The sequence below is a fragment of the Megascapheus bottae genome, chromosome 1 (genome assembly GCF_031878675.1).
Source record: "Megascapheus bottae isolate mThoBot1 chromosome 1, mThoBot2.hap1, whole genome shotgun sequence".
In the NCBI taxonomy this organism is placed as follows: domain Eukaryota; kingdom Metazoa; phylum Chordata; class Mammalia; order Rodentia; family Geomyidae; genus Megascapheus; species Megascapheus bottae.
The window spans coordinates 36,513,601-36,530,506 of NC_143509.1; positions in this window are offsets into that span (position 1 = coordinate 36,513,601).

Here is a 16,906-nt window from a genome sequence, read left to right on the forward strand (position 1 = left end):
AATCAAATCCAATTTCACATTTTCTATGTATTCCAATTGATGTGTTGAATTGAAACCTCTTTGAAGAACTACTTGAAGATAATAAAAATGTATTACACTGGTTTCAATAGAATGTTATTAAGGAAGGAATTAGAATTTGTGTGTGTGCGTATGTGTGTGTGTATATATGCAAATGTGTACGTACGTGCATGCATATGTATGTGTGTATGTGTATGTGTGCATGTGTGCGTGTGTGTATGTATGCATATGTGTGTGTGCCAGTACTTGGGCTTGAATTTGGAGGCTGATGTTCTTGTTTGGCTTTGTCGGTCATGGGATTTGAACTCTGGGCCTGGGCATTGTCCTTGAGCTCTTCAGCTCAAGGCTATCACCCTATCTCTTAACCCACAGTGCCACTTCCATTGTTCGGCTTTTTAAAAAAAAAATTTACTCATTTATTATAAAGAATAATAGTGTATCATTTGTAAAGAAATGGAAAGATTTGAGGATAAAAATATGCTAAATGAAGTAAGTCATACCCATTTTAAATATCTATATTCATTCAGGGATATAGTTAGAAAGTCAAATTCTATTTTCTATTCATTATGTTTGGCTTTTTTACCCAAGGCTAACGGTCTACCGTTTGAGCCAAACCTCCACTTGCAGCTTTTTAGTGGTTAATGGGAGGTCTCTTGGGTTTTTCTGCCTGGGCTGGCTTCAACTGGAGAGTCCTAGTAGCTAGGGTTACTTGTGAGCCACTGGTAACCAGCCTAGAATCTTTTAATTGCATATTTTTTTGTGAATTTTAAATTGTTATTATAAAAGTGATTACAGAGAGGTTACAATTATACAAGTCAGGTAGTGAGTGCATTTCTTTTTCCTTTTCTTTTGTTACTTGAGGGGCTTGAACCCAGGGCCTGGTGGCTTCCCTTGAGCTCTTTTGCTCAAGGCTGGTTCTCTATCACTTTAAGCGATAGCACAACGTCCAATTTTCTGGTGGTTAACTGGAGATAAGAATCTCATGGACTTTTCTGCCTGGGTTGGCTTTGAATCATGATCCTCAGATCTCAACCTCTTGAGCAGCTAGGATTAGAGGTGTGAGCCACCAGTGCCTGGCATCAATATATTTCTTTTCTTTTGTTTTTTTGTGGGTCATGGAGCTTGATCTCAGCCTGGGTGCTGTCCCTGAGCTCTTCAGCTCAAGCCTACCATCCAACCCTTGAGCCAAGCCCCACACCCCGTTTTCTAGGAGTTAATTGGAGATGAGTTTCTGGTCCTTTTGTGCCAGGCCTGGCTTTGAACATTGATCCTCAGATCTCAGCCTCCTGAGTAGCTAGGGTTACAGGCATGAGCCACCATACCTGGCTATGAATATATTTCTTTTTGGACAATGTCATCCTTTCCTTTGCCCGCCTTCACTTTTGTCCTCCTGTCCCACTTACAAGTTGTATAGTTCATTTCAGCAAAAGGTCTAATGAGCAGTACCAGTGTCCCATTTGTTCATTCCTTGTCCCTTCATTTCTGTGCCCCTTTATCTTCCCAAAGACAGAAAACCAGGGCAGAAACAACAATTAAAACAACAACAAAGAAAAACCTCCCAAGTTTATTTCAATAAACATTACTTTATATGTTTGTGTTCTTCCCCTAAGATTATCCTCCTTAGCCTCACTGTATGGGAATGCCTTGTCTAATTTATCATGTCCCAGTGTAATTTAGGTTTAGCTTCTGCATACGAGAGAAAACATTCACCATTTGGGTTTCTGAGCTTGGCTGACCTCACTTAACATGATTTGTTCTAGGTCCATCTGTTTTCCTGCAAAGGACATATTATTCTTTCTAATGGCTATGTAAAATCCCACTGTGTTTAAGTACCACAGTGTTTGATCCACTCACCTATTGCAGTGCATCTGGGTTGTTTCCCTATCTTGGCTATTGTGAATAATGCAGCAATGAACATGGTTGTGCAAGTGTCTTTACAGTATCTTGGCTTGTAATGTTTTGGGTAGATGCTAGGGGTGGTATGGCTGTGTTGTAGGAAAGATCTTTGAAGAACCTCAGACTGCGGTCCACAGCGGTTGTACTGCTTTACATTCCCATCAGCGGTATTGTGCTTTTTTTCTTTTTGGTGGGTCATGGGGCTTGAACTAGGCTTGGGCATTGTTCCTGAGCTCTTCAGCTCAAGGCTACTGCCCTACCCTTGTGCCAAGCCCCACTTCCCATTTTTTAGAGGTTAACTGGAGATAAGAGTCTCGGGTCCTTTTGGGCCTGCGCTGGCTTTGAACCTTGATCCTTAGATCTCAGCCTCCTGAGTAGCTAGGATTACAGGCGTGAGCCACATTTTGCCTGGCTGTTGTGCATTTTTTCTACAAGTGGAAATTTTACATAAGGATTTGGGAAGAGAGGGTTTTATTGTTCCTTCTCCCTTTACACTCAACAGGCATTGAGTAAGTTGCATAGAAATCTGCTTAATGTTGAAGGTCATCTTTTGGTAAGGGAGACACACATCAATTCAGAGCATGGTGAGTTCTAGGTTGTAAACTATTGGAACTCTAGAGATCAGAATGGATTCTTACAGGCAATGCAGTGCACAAAAGGGCAAAGTGTGATCACTTAGGCTTTCTATTGAAGATGCTCTCCTAAGTCTTCTTTCTACTTTTTTAAAAACAGATTTTCACACACACACACACACACACACACACACACACACACACACACACAGTCTGTGTGACTCTTGGGGTTTCTCAAGGCTAGAGCTCTACCACTTGAGCCACAGTACCACTTCTGTTTTTTTCTATGTATGTGCTACCAAGGAATTGAACCCAGGTCTTCATGCATGCTAGGCAAGCACTCTACCACTAGGCCAAACTCCCAGCCCCTTTATGTGACTCTTATATCCAATTAACTAGCAAAAAGCTGGAAGTGAAAATGTAGATCAAATGATAGAGCAGGAGTAATGACTGATAAAGCTAAGAAGAATATAAGGCCCTGAGTCAAGCCCCACTACCAGCACAAAAATAAATAAATGTAAAATAAAACGGAGTTAGTACAACATGTTATATCTGATTTTACAATATATTATATAGTTTTGTTTTTTTTTCAGTTGTGGGACTTGAACTTTGAGTCTTGTCCTTGAGCTCTTTAGCTCAAGGCTACCATCCTACCCCTTGAGCCACAGCACCACTTCCAGTTTTCTGGTAGTTGATTGGGGATAAGAATCTCAGGGACTTTTATGCCTGGACTGGCTTTGAACCAAAATCCTCAGATCTCAGCTTCCTGAGTAGCTAGGATTACAGGCGTTAGCTACTGGTGCCTGGCTATTATATAATTTTTAAATGAGTGTTTTGCATTATACTTATGCTTTGTAAACTATAATGAATTAAATATCTCTCTCTCTCTCTCTCTCTCTCTCTCTCTCTCTCTTTTGATTATTATAGGAAGGGAGAAATACATTAAATCATAAGCTAAGGTAGCCCAGACATGTGAATTTATAATCCATAAAATGAAATCATCCATATACAGTTGAATTTCATAGAACTTTTAATATGGCCTAATTCTTCTAAGTAAACAAATCAGCCTAGCTCATTCAGTATGGTAACAAATTAACCTGTTATTGTGACAAATGACCTGTGAGGGCCTGTTAAGACAATAAAACTAAAAGAGGGAGAAAAATGTTGAATTTTCCCCACCTGAACATTTGATTAAATTTTGGCCCATTAACTTTATGCCATTTGATTGCCATTAACAAAGAAAAAATAAGTAGGTATAAACAGTCTCAAATGATGTAGCTTTTCCTCTAGCCTAGGTCCTTGTCACCCATATGTTTGTTAGCTGGCCCTCAGGCCTTTAGCATTAGAGATTGATATACCTCATTGTAATTACATACTTAATTGTATTTCCTCTGCAAGGTTCTAAGCTCTCTCAGGGCTCAGATTGTGGCAATATTATTTATCATTTAATTTCCAGATCATAGACAAGTGCCTGGTTCATGATTATCATTCATTAAATATTAATCTCAGTAGAACAGAATGGTATTAATACAGAAAGAAAAATCAAGAAAATAGTATCTACTGCCACAGTTGCTTCTCTGGCCAGCTCCCTTTCCCTACCCACCCCTTCCACATTTAACCCAGCCCTTTCCTATGGGGCCTCCTGCTTGCTTGTTAATCTACAGCAGGTTGCCTAGATAGCAAAGGCTGGATTTTCAGATTAACACACCAAGTGTACATATTAGTAGTTTTGATAGATAAGTGACATTTTGACACAGCCTTAGAAGAAAACCCTTGAACTTTCAGTGTTTATAAAAAAATGAATGAATATGTTCAACAGACCCAGTTAACCCACAGCTGAGCAAACCAAACTTTAGTGACCTCCAGAAATGAAGGCACATTTGGGAGATGAGCCAGGCCAGCTCCCCGACATTCCAAATAATGTGTCTCACTGTCCCATGACTTGTAGCAAAAAGAGAGCAGAAAGGGGCAGCTGACCTACTGTCAGCACTGACATACCTCAGGATGTGTCTTCCCTCCAACAATTCTATTCCAATTCTATCAGTTTAGGATTGATTTTTCTTTAAATTTATTTCCTTGGACAACAGATTTCCTTATGTTAGAGTTGGTTGCCAGAGCTTTAGTGTGAGGATGTCATAATTGAGTTTAGTGGCGACAAGCTTGTTTGACATCATTGTGTTTTGATGGAGTTGAAGTGTCTGTAACAAATTTGGGCTGGAATTTGGGTGCAGTGGCTCAAGCATCCATTCTAGGAGGGGGGTCTGGTAAGGACTGTGTAGTGTGTCAAATTAGCAGACGTAAACGGTTTAAGCGGGGTTAGAAATTTTGGTAGCTCATGGTTTCAGAGTTTTCAGTCTATCTTGGCAAGGAAGGTTTGCTGGAACAGAGCTGTTCAGCTCATGGCAACCAATAAGCAGAATGAGAGGAAGGAGCTGGGGCAAGATCAAACCTTTTATGACACACATCCCCCAGCTAGACCTAGCCTTCCAGTGGTACTGCTTCCCCATAGTGTATTCGAAAGTTAAATCCAAAAACGGATTAGGTCAGAGTCCTCATGATCTAATTCTCTCTGCAACTGTACTCACAGATGCGTAAAGAGGTATAATTTAGTCATCTCCTAGGGTTTCTCAATTCAATCATGTTAATTAAAATTAAAGACCACAAATTCCTCAGGAAAGAGAGACCTTGGCATGGGAGTATGAGGTAGACAGCATTCACAAGTTCAAAATAACAGATTGACATTTAGAATACTCATCTTCAGGTATTAGCTGCTGCACCACTCAACTATGGCACAGTGCTCCAACAGTATCCTCTCTTCTCGTTCCTAGCACAAGGGTTCTTATTATATGCTTGTTTGTCAAATTACTTTATTTTTAGGCCTTTTCTTCTATGAAGCAAATAATATGCATTTTTATGTGTGTGTGTGTGTGTACTGGGACTTGAACTCAGGGCATGGACAATGATCCCTGACACTCTACCACTGGAACCATAAGTCTACTTCTGGCTTTTTGGTAGTTAATTGGAGATAAGACTTTTCTGCTCTAGCTGGCTTTGAACCATGACTCTCATATCTCAACCTCTTGAGTATCTAGGATTACAAGAATGAGCCACCAGTGTCTGGCCCCTGGTTTTATTATTGCTAATGTATCTACCAGTTGAGCACAGTACTTGGTCCACATTAAGCATGCATATATACGTATTATTTTAAAATGGTTTAGATATTGCTTAAATGGATAAATGATAGCATACAGGAATCAGTTTGGTTTATTGAAGGCATTCACAGAGGAGGAGACTAAGTTAGCAGATTCATATAGGGCCTTGGTGAGGATGAGAATGTCCCATAGCACAGTTACAAAACAAAGATGGTAAGGACTAGGAAAGTAAGCTGCAGTTGCTGAGACTCAGAATCGGATCCAACATTTGTCTCACCCGGTTATGGTCATTCATAGAGTTTTGGAAGAGAATTGAACAGAGCAATTCATATTAATTTTTTAACAGTAGGACGAGGGCCCGAGCCTATGCAATGCTGCTGCTTCTGCTGCTGCTGCTTCTGCTTCTGCTTCTTCTTCTTCTTCTTCTTCTTCTTCTTCTTCTTCTTCTTCTTCTTCTTCTTCTTCTCCTTCTCCTTCTCCTTCTCCTTCTCCTTCTCCTTCTCCTTCTCCTTCTTCTTCTGTCAGTCATGGGTCTTGAACTTGGGGGCTGGGCACTGTCCCTGACCTTTTTTGCTCAAGTCTGGTGCTCAACCACTTTGAGCCACAGCATCACTTATGGTTTCCTGGAAGTTATGTGGAGATAAGAGTTTCATGGACCATACTACTTGGATAGCTTTGAACGAGAAAGCTCAGCCTCCTGAGTAGCTGAGTAGGACTACAGGCGTGAGCCACAGGTGCCTGCTCTAAATTCTTTTCTCTAGCATGGACTGTAGTATCTGAAGTTAAGGACCATCAGTGGTCATCTGACAACATGCCATCGCCACTCCGTCCTTCCTTTTCCAAACAGCTTAGTGTTCTTTTGATCTGCTGCATGCACACACACACACACACACACACACACACACACGCACAAACACACACATTGTGTATAGTGGGGTTTGTGCACAGACCCCAGAAGAATGTTTGGGAAGCAATCAATGTTTAAGGTTATTCTTCATACATTGGTTAAATCCTCTCAAGTGGCTTTTGTTCCCATGGAAGAAGGTTGTAGAGAAAGGGCCAGTAGAATTGTTCTGTAATTTTCCCTGCAGTGGGTTGATTGTACCCTCAGTCATGTCCACCTTAAAGTGGGTGAGAGGGGATCCCATACCAGCACCTGGAGTCTTAGCTCTGCTGATGCAGGGCCCCCATGTTCATTGTCCCTCATTCACAGAAAGGCCAGCTCCCGTCACAGTCTCTCACGGAGAAACCACACTGCTCAGGCATCATCCTTGTGCGATAAAACCGTGTCTGGGCTAATAATAGCAACCACAAATCCTGCCTGCCAATCCTGCATTCTAACCTCTAAGCCACTTGTAGCAAGGACAAATGTTTTCAGGAAAATAAAATGACAGCATCTAACACAGGGGACAATTGCTGTCAGAACTTCTACAACAAATGCTGGAAATCAGGGGGCAAATTCCACTGTCCACACTCCAGTCACAGCTGAAACCCCATTTCAACTGTCTAATTTCAAATACAACCTGGACTATAAAAGCAGTGAAAATAAAATAGAATAAAATATCAGGAGTGAAAGAGAAACAAATGTAATCGTTGTTACAACCCGCTTAGTGATAGGAATTTAGTTTTGTGTTTCAGAACAGTGCAAAGGAACCATTCAACATTCCATTAATCAGACCTTCATACTGTACAGTGAAAAGTTGGATAAGTGAGTGAATGTTTTAATCAAATGACTGAATTGGGATAAAGGCAAACTACTCAGTGAAACTTGAGTGTGTATACCCAGCTGGCTCTTCACATCTGGTTCACATGGGGCCAATCTTTCATCTTCTGGAGCTTCTAGTTCTTATCTCTAAAATAGCCTGGAGAATTAACAGCCCTGTTTGAACACAGTGTAGAGATTCAGTGAGAGAGAATGTATGAGAAATGCTTTATAAGCTATAAGTCACCTATACCTGAGGAATTATTATTTCTGCATACAAATCAATTTGTTATTCTTGACTGGATGCACACATAATTCAAATTCTTTAGATGAGAGCTCAGCCCTCCATTTCCAGCTGTGTGGTATGCAGCTTATAAACATTTTTTTTTTTTTTTTTACTGTAACCTCTTAACCTTTAGACTTGGAGTCTACCCACAGGCACTCAAATTAGTTCTTATTTCCCCAGGTGGTGGTAAGCAGGAATTTCTGGTTTGATTTGTGTTTTGCCCAGCCTACCCATTCTGTGTCTTGGCCATGGACTTGCTTTCTCCAAAACAAATGAGAATAGAGGCTTGGTGCCACGTGGGCTCTGGGAAGGATTTGTTTTAATAAGTGAGACTTGAAAACAGAGCTCAGGAAACTAGCTTCAGGCATCTCCTATGAAGCTTTAATTTTCTAAATGCTTTTGCTTTGTGGTGTGATGCAGATATAAATCCACAGTGTACATTGAGATTCCTTAGTTAGTGCTGTGATAAAATGTAAGATAGCATTCCTGTTTGGTATCTTTTTGGAATGTTCATACTCACACGAAACAGGAAAAACAGCCTGCCCTTGGCAAAGATGAGGGTATTTCCAACCTTATTTTTTGGGTGGATAAGTCTTCCCTAACTAAGTGCATGCCAAGAGATTTATTATTAAAGAATTTAGGGGACCAGGTACAATATAAGTTTAGTGTCGGAAGACGCTCTCTCACTTCCTCTCTTTTCCCCCCACCCCCTCCCTTCCTTCTGAGACAGTTTCACTTTCATAGCCTAAGCTGGTCTTGAGGCTGTGATCCTCTTGTCTCTGCCTCATGAATGTTGGAATTACTAGTGTGTGTTCACATGTCTTGCTCACCTGTTGTTATATGTTAGAAATATTGCAGCTGTGCTTAAATGATGTTAAAAGACAGGTCTAAGACTGTAGATGTTTTAGGACTGGCTTTTTACTATTGAGTCACATGTGAATGTGAATCATTAGAGTTCTGGCCTCATGGCTTGCTAGAGGGAGTTACTAGTCAGTATCTCCTATAGGCTACCAAATAATATACCATTGCTTGTACTCTGGTATGCAGTTAGAATAAAATGAGAAAAGACGTGAAGTCCAAAATGCAACATGTGGTTGGGAAATTACTGTATCTTTACTAAAAAAGAAAGAGAAACAAGAAAAAGAGAAAGAAGAGAGAAGGAAAGAAGGAAAGAAAGAGAGAGAAAGGAATGGGATAGATGGAGAAATGATAAATTACAGAGTAAGAGCGAAGGGAAGGTTGCATGCATCCAGTGGGAATCAAAGTAAACAGAGTTAGCTTTTATGGTCCAATGGGGTCTTGGGCCCTGGCTGCACATGTGAAACCAATGGGCGGCAACCAGTGCTGCTGGTCCCTTTGCAAAACATCAAGGCTGTCTGATTCCTTAGTGTGTTTTGTGTTTTTGTCACTATGGAGTATTCACAGGTTGTTGTTTTATTTTATATTAAATAAAACTAGTTGTAAAAGAAATGAACTTCAGGACTAAAAATAAGAAGAAATGTTTCTTCTTTATTTCGAAGCAGAATTAATTTGGAAGCATAAACTATGAGAAATTACAACCCCATGGTCTGGTCAGCTTGCCTCAGACACGGGGTTCTGTGACCAATGGAAGTTAGGAGGAAGGGAAGTTCAGGGAGTGATGAGGAACTTCTGTGTCATTTCAGAGTTTCACAATATACACAGGAAACATTTGTAGCTGGCCCTCAGTTAGCCTGAGAGATTAGCTAATCCTGTATTTCACCATTAAATGCATTTTTAGCTCTAGGTTCTGATCTGTAAGCAAAGAACCAGTGTGGCAGGCTCACCACCTTCTTGAATTACAGTTGAGAGATGCTTTGGATTTTCCCTGTTGACTTGAGCAGCCAGGAAGTTGATGGTTCTTGAGCTGAGCTGAGGCAGACCCGTCCAACTTCGCCAAAGGGGCAAGCCAACTCTCAAGTCCAGTGTATTTTATAAATTCTGCAACAGCATTCTTGGGGATGGCTCAAGTCCTGAACCAGGGCACAGACTAATAGCTACATGCTCCAGCTAACTTCCAAGCCAAGTAATCCATCTGTACAACTCTCTACTTTTACACGGTTAACATTCTGGATGTTCAAAGTAGAAAGATAAACAGTCCATTTAACTTGGAGATTCTAGAAGACCTTTAATAACCAGGCGAACCTGCATTTCCTATTTTGATTATCTCCTGGAGATTTTCTCCAGACACAATCACAGAGATAAATATCTCTAAAATGGCTTGTGGGATTCTTTTTTACAATTATGACAATTTTCATTTGTATGAAACACTCATCACAGATTTATAGTGTTGGAAGAGATTATCTAGTTCAGCAGGCTCATGCCTTTATTTTACAAACTAGGCCATAAAGGGATCAGGAAGGCTAAGCACTTTACTCAAGGTCACTCAGCTAGATACCCCCGGAAGACATGGTTAGTTTCTAAGTGATTCCCTCAAGTCCTGTGTGTCCCTAGTTTCTCTTGAAACAATTCCCTTACAAGAAGAACAGTTTATCACTCATACAAAGCACTTTCTACCTCTCAGACTTAGTTATTTTACTCCCAAGAATACCATAGACCTGAGATTAGCTTGGAGTGTCAGCTGCTTCCAGGGTTTCCTGTGCAGGGAGACAGCAGACAGCTGGGGAGTCTCTATCACATTTGTCCCTCTGCATAACCCCTGTAACTGAGCTGGAAGGCAGCATGGATTCTATATCACATTCTCATGCAGCACTCCCTGAAACATAGTACTATTTACTGTTACTTATGCTACAAAGATTTTTGGTGTACTGGCTATATAAAATTAAACAATATATATCAGGAACAATTAAAGTGAAGACAAAATGGTTTTTGTTATAACAAGAACATAATAAAGATAGGAAACATTTGTATGCAGAAAATCTTTTTGCATGTGCCAATAGTGGGGCTTGAATTCAGGCCTGAGAGCTGGCCTGTAGCTTTTTTGCTCATGGCTATCGCTCTGCCACTCGAACTGTCTTGTTCATTAATTGGAGATAAGAGTCTTATGGACTTTTCCTGTCCTGGCTGGCTTTTCTGAGAAACTTAGATCTCAGCCTCTTAAGTAACTAGGATTACAAATGTGAAATAAGTATTTTAAAATCCTGCTCTGTGTATAAACATGTCAGCTTTCCCTAAACAAAGTCAGAAATGTGATGGACTTTAACAATTTGGTAACATTCTCTCTGTAGATTTCACAGCGAAGGGCATGCAGCTATGTCTTACTCTAGTCTTTAATGCAAGTGAAAGGCACAGCTAGTGCAAACCAAGAAGGGTATTTCTAGGATACTGGTATGAGAGCAAAACAATGCAATGACATGTACAGTGAAGTGCTGAGAAATGTGTAAATTAGGTATCGTTCAAAACTTCGTTACACATTCTTCCTCAAAACCGTTAAAAAAAAGTTTAAAAATGCTGAGCAATAGGGAAGTAAGAAACCATATGACAAGTCCAATGATGATTTGATTCTTAAAGCAAAGATATTAATGGCCCTTGATATCTATATTCTTTCTCTTTTTAAGCCACAGCTAAGTAGCATTTCTGTCACTGTGTGACTGAACTTGGGCCAAGGGATTGTGTCAGATCAGGTACATCAAATCCTCTGTATCTTTTTCCTTCTCTTCCTGCCAATCCTCTGAATTCAAAAGACTTTTGGAACCTGATGGAGAGGGTTAGGGGGTCTGCCCTAAAAGCCAGCAGCCTCTGAAGGACTGTGAAGAGCAAAATTCTCCACTGGTCTACAATACATTGTTACACAAATGAGGAGTAAACATGGTGTCCCCCAGAAGTTTGTTTCAGCATCTAGCACCTTAATACATAAGATAATGTTCTGACTTTTTCACCTAGAAGTCACATGATTGGAGCAAATGTCCTCAGTGGCTACATAAACCAATTTCTACCTTGGGGAAAAAAATCACCCCAAATGACAACTTTTCCAAGGCCATATTCTTGTGGTGTATACTAGTTTCTGATCAGATGCTGGTGATTAGATGAACTGGGCTTTCAACCTTTTTTTTTTTTTTTTTTTTTTTAATCGGTCATAGGGCTTGAACTTTAGGCCTGGTCACTGTCCCTGAGCTGTTCAGCACAATGATAGAGCTCTACCACTTGAGCCACAGCACCACTTCCAATTACCACTTCCTGTGGTTAATTGGAAATAAGAGTCTCACTTTCTTGCCTGGGCTGGTTTTGAACCGAGATCCTCAGATCTCAGTCTTCTGAGTAGCTAGGATTACAGACATGAGATACCAGTGCCTGGCTTGGGCTTTCATTTTTAACTCTACCATTCTGTGTCTGGGCAATTACCTTCCTTCTCTAACCTCAGAGACTCCTTTGCTAACATGGGAAGGGTATTAGGACCTGGTCTACGGAAGGAAAGAAAAGATACTTTGCTGACTTGTTCAGACTAGGATTGGCATGTAGCCAAGCATGTGCTAACTGTTAGCTAGTGATGCTCATAATTCTTTTTTTCTCTTTTCCATTTCGGGGACTAAACCAAGACTTTGTGCAGGCTAATGCTCTACTACTCAGCTTCATCCTCGACCCCAGTGTTAATAACTCTTTACAAATGTGTCCTGTTTCTGGTTCTGTGTCCCTGAAGGCCCAAGGCAGGAAAGCTGAATCTGCAAAGCTGGCTGAGTCCCCACCCCCATTCTTCCCTTTCCTTCTTTTGTTAATTCAAGTTACAGTGCAGACTTTGGGCCTAGGCCAAGGTCGTCTGAGACCTATGCACTCTACTTGGAAGTTTTGAATAACTGGCACATGATCCTTCTGAAGAGACAGATAAATTAAGAGCATCAAGAATAATTTCTAATATGTAGACTGCTTTTAAGTTTACAAAGAGTTTTGTGGTCGATTTGTTTTGTTTTGTTGCCAGTGTTGAGGCTTAAACTCAGATCCTGGATTCTGTCCCTTAGCTTTTTCCCTCAAGGCTAGTACTCTACCACTTGAACTACAACTCCACTTTTAGCTTTTTTTTTTTTTTTTTTCCAGTAAGAATCTCATGAATTTTTCTGCAGGGGCTGACTTTGAATTGTGCTCCTCAGATCTCAGCCTCCTTAACAGCTAGCGTTACAAGTATGAGCCACCCGTGCTTGACCACTTTCATTTTGTTTTATTCCTATTGAAAAAGCCTGTGATGGTCCTAACAGGACATTAATTGATGTTGGTAATGCTTACATCATTTCCTGATTAGGCATATTCTTGATGGATCATGTCCCAAAGGTTAAAAAAACATTTTTTACATTTGAAACAGGAAATAACTCAATATCTGAGTAGAAGACTATGATCTAGTTAAAGCTTTCATGAAGAGTTTTGGTATCTTTTTTGTTGTTGTTGTTCGTCACTGCAGGTGTGAACACAAAAAGAGTCTTGAATAATAATATCACAAGGTGTACAGCCCTGGAATTCCTCAGTGGCTTTAAGAAGTTTTATCAAAAAGGATTTCATCATAAACATCATCGGAAGATACACCCTTGAGTTTCCCATCATATAAGCTTCTCAATCTCATTTACAGTCAGAGGAGTTGAAAATAAATAATTAATCTACATGCAAGTATCTTATAATTTTTAAGTAAGACAGATAAAAACTAGATGCAGCAGTGACTGCAGCCACAGCCACCCCAATTCTAGAAAGCTAGGATAAGCTCTGTAACTTTTGTTTTAATTGTATTTTATTGTCGAGATAATGTAGAGAGGGGTTATAGTTATATTCATCAGGTAATGGGTGAATTAAAGTTCTGTAACTTTTTTGTCCCCTCTGTGACTCAGTTTCTATTGATGAAAGTTGAGTTTGCTTCTCTGTGTATCTTTTTGATACTCAATCCTGTTGAAGGAATCTCATGGGTTTAAGCATTTTAGTCTAGTTTATAATACTGAACAATATTGTTCCCTACAATACTATTGTAAAGATGCATGGTTCATTACAGACCAGGGCTACAAAGGACTCCTGTTTTTTGGGTTTTGTTTTCTGAAGCAAAGCTAGGAAAGCTGTAGTGGGAGACTGGCCAGTTTCCCTGGAAGTAATCTGCAATTTGATCAAATGTTCTCATGGTGACAAATTGTACTGGAATCTATTTGGGTTTCTTTCTTCCCAGTCTGTTCCTCTATCTCGTTGTGTTCACATTTAAATCTCACAACAGGAAAAAAACCTTCTCTTCTGAGAATGTCTATTAAGCAATTAGAGAACTAACCAAATGAGTGAAGTTCTAGCTTTGCTTGAGTTCATCATCAGTTAGCATCTGGTTAGACTTTTTGAATCACTTTAGAACTGAGCGCTTTAGACAGTTTGACACTGCCTCAGGAGTCATCATCTGAGTTCTATGAGTCTTTCTTATCCATTAAACTTTCTGAATATCATTGAAGAAAATGGACACTAGCGAGGGGTTCAGAGAATCTCTGGTACTTTCAAATTTGCAATATGCTACCAGAAAAATGTGAATTTAAAAAGAATGGGATCTTTTAGAAAGCTGCATATTAAATTTTAATGTGTGTGTGTGTGTGTGTGTGTGTGTGTGTGTGTGTGTGTGTGTGTGTGTATACATGCATGTATAAGCATGCCTGTAGTGGAGCTTGAACTTTATGCTCTCATTTGGGCTTTTTTCCATGAAGGGTGATATTCTGTCACTTCAGCCATACCTCTACTTTTTGCTGGTTAACTGGAGATAAGTGTCTCACAGACTTCTGTGTGGGCTCGGATAGATCTCAGCCTCCTGTGTATCTAGGATGACAGGTGTGAGCCACTAATATCCAGCAAAAGCTGCATTTTTTTTGACTTAATAGAGAAGAGGCTTTACTAAGCAAAGTAGAAGGGTGGAGCTGTTTCCTGTTGAAGCGTGGGTGAGCAGCACAGTAGATGTGCTATGAGAGAATGTGTTTCATAACAGCAGGAGGCCTGCCATGCACTGCAATACTGACCTAGCACATAGTCTAAGATATTCATCAACTTGAACTCAGGTCTAGAGAAATCTTAGTGATAACACTGGCTCTTAAGACACTGTCCCATTACACAGTGTGATTTGACAATGGAGGATTCTATTATCCTTTAGAGAAAAGGAAGTAAATGCAGTGCCCAATGCTAAATAAACTGTACCTTGCCATTCAGCTTGTTGTGAACTGGAACATTCTTGGGGTGTTGAGGAAGCAACAAGCAAGCCAGGCTGTGGTTCTTAAGATGTCCTTGTACTCTAGGTTTTTGAACTGCTTGTGTTATTGTTGCTGTCCTTATTTCCTTTCTGCCAACCATGGTGCTGGTTACTGGAGAGGTCTTGGCCGGCTATTCAGGACTGTTCCTTTGCCCAGTGACTGTATTTTTCCTGTTAGCATGCTGATCATACTTGGAAATTATGAGTCAGTGAAATGTAGCTACAGGCAGTGGGGGAGGGCAAGTTACCAGGGAAAGTGCAGCCAGGACTTCCTGTACCATCTAGGGTCATTATCTTAGAGGGTGATAGGAAATCACCATGGCAATAGGAATGCCAGTCCTTACCTGGCTTTTGCAATACTGATTTAGAGAAGGCATAGGGGCCTAAATTTAAAAAGGAAGCAGAATAAAACCTTCTTTTGTACACACCCAGGAGGAGCTTTGCAAGTCAAGGTAATATAACCCTATTATTGACACTTTCAAACTTGCTATTAGTTGGTGAGGCTCATTAACTATTCACATTTGTCTGCCCTCTTTCAATGCCTAGCAACTGCAGTTACAGTCCTATTTAAAATAATAGGGTGAGATTGGTAACATTACTGATTTAACAGGAAATTAGAAGACTTACATTCACAGAGCTTAGGTAAGTGACACCAACAGCACTTTTCTTGTAATTTATGCACTATGATTGATTTCATTCCCCAGCTAGTCTTAAAAGAATCTCTGAAGCATATTCAGCTATCAGATTATGGTGCAAAGGAATTAAATGAGTTTTACCCTGCTATCTATTCTAGAACTGGCAAAAAGTTTCTGAGTAGTATTCAGCTCAAGAGTTTGACTAAAACAATATTAATAATGAAATAGTTTATAACCTTAAAGCATTTCTTTTGTCATGACAATTGTGAATTCACAGAGAGATGGTTTGTTATTGACAGAGGGACAAAATTGCAAATGCATTATTTGTTGATGATTTTTAAAGGTATGTTTTATAAACTATATGTGCATATTTATTCCTTGGAATTCTCTGAAAACATTCACTTACCTATAATAGTGCTGTTATAAATGATCCATTTCCAGATGGTTATTCATGCTTGTATTTGTATCATAATATATTACCCTGCTTCATGCTCCCAGTCTCCACAATATAATTAACAATGCTGAGCACAGGAAGTTTGATAAATGAGGGTGAAATAGATTACTGAATCCATGCATTCTATTCTAGAAACCTTAAGAAAGCATGGCAAAGAAGAAGCAATAAATCTATAGTGTTGTGGTAAATCATTATTATGATGCTTGGCTCTGTCTTCAGCAGTGTAGGCACTGGCTGGAACTTACCTGTTTCTTTAGCTTCCTGGGACTTTCATTCAATCATGAACTGTCCAGAGTGCTTCACACTCCCTACTGTGCTTCATGCCTTGGGCTGCTATCCTGGCCTTTTGTGCCCTGGAATGCCTATCTTCTGTTACTTTACCTAGTAATGGCCACTCATTCTTTAAAACTCAGCTTCAAGCTGGAGTGTGTGTGGGGGTGGTGGTACACATTTGAGATCTAATACGTGGGAGTCTAGGGGAGAAGAATCATGAGTTTGAACCCATTTAGACCTGCTCCTTATTGCTCATCTATTCTTTTTCTGAAACACTGGTTTCTTTCTGAGAGCTAGAAGGCCCCAAACCACATTTCCTCATAGTCTCTCTCAGCTAAGGTTCTGTTATCCAGATAAAGACTTTAGTAATGAAATGTGGGATATAGCTTTGTCATGGAAATGGTGTAGTTCTGCAGCCAGCCGGGTAACTGTGATTTCCCCACTGGGAAGGAGGCCTTCTGACTCAATGGCTTCTGCCCTAATGCCTTACCATGCAAGGGCAGAGAGTGTGGTTTCAGGGTCAGAGGTTGTGCCTAAGAGCCTAGACAGAGTGGTATTTCTCAAATAGTAGGTAGTGAGGTTTACTTAGAGCATTGTGACAAGCTTGAGGGGATAAAAAGAAATAGAATAAGATGGAATAGAAAAATTATCTGAGAAAACTGAATCTAATCAGGGTTCATTTGTCCTTAACTACCTCTCCCCCACTGAAATAAAAGGTGCCTCTGTGTGTGTGTGTGTGTGTGTGTGTGTGTGTGTGTGTGT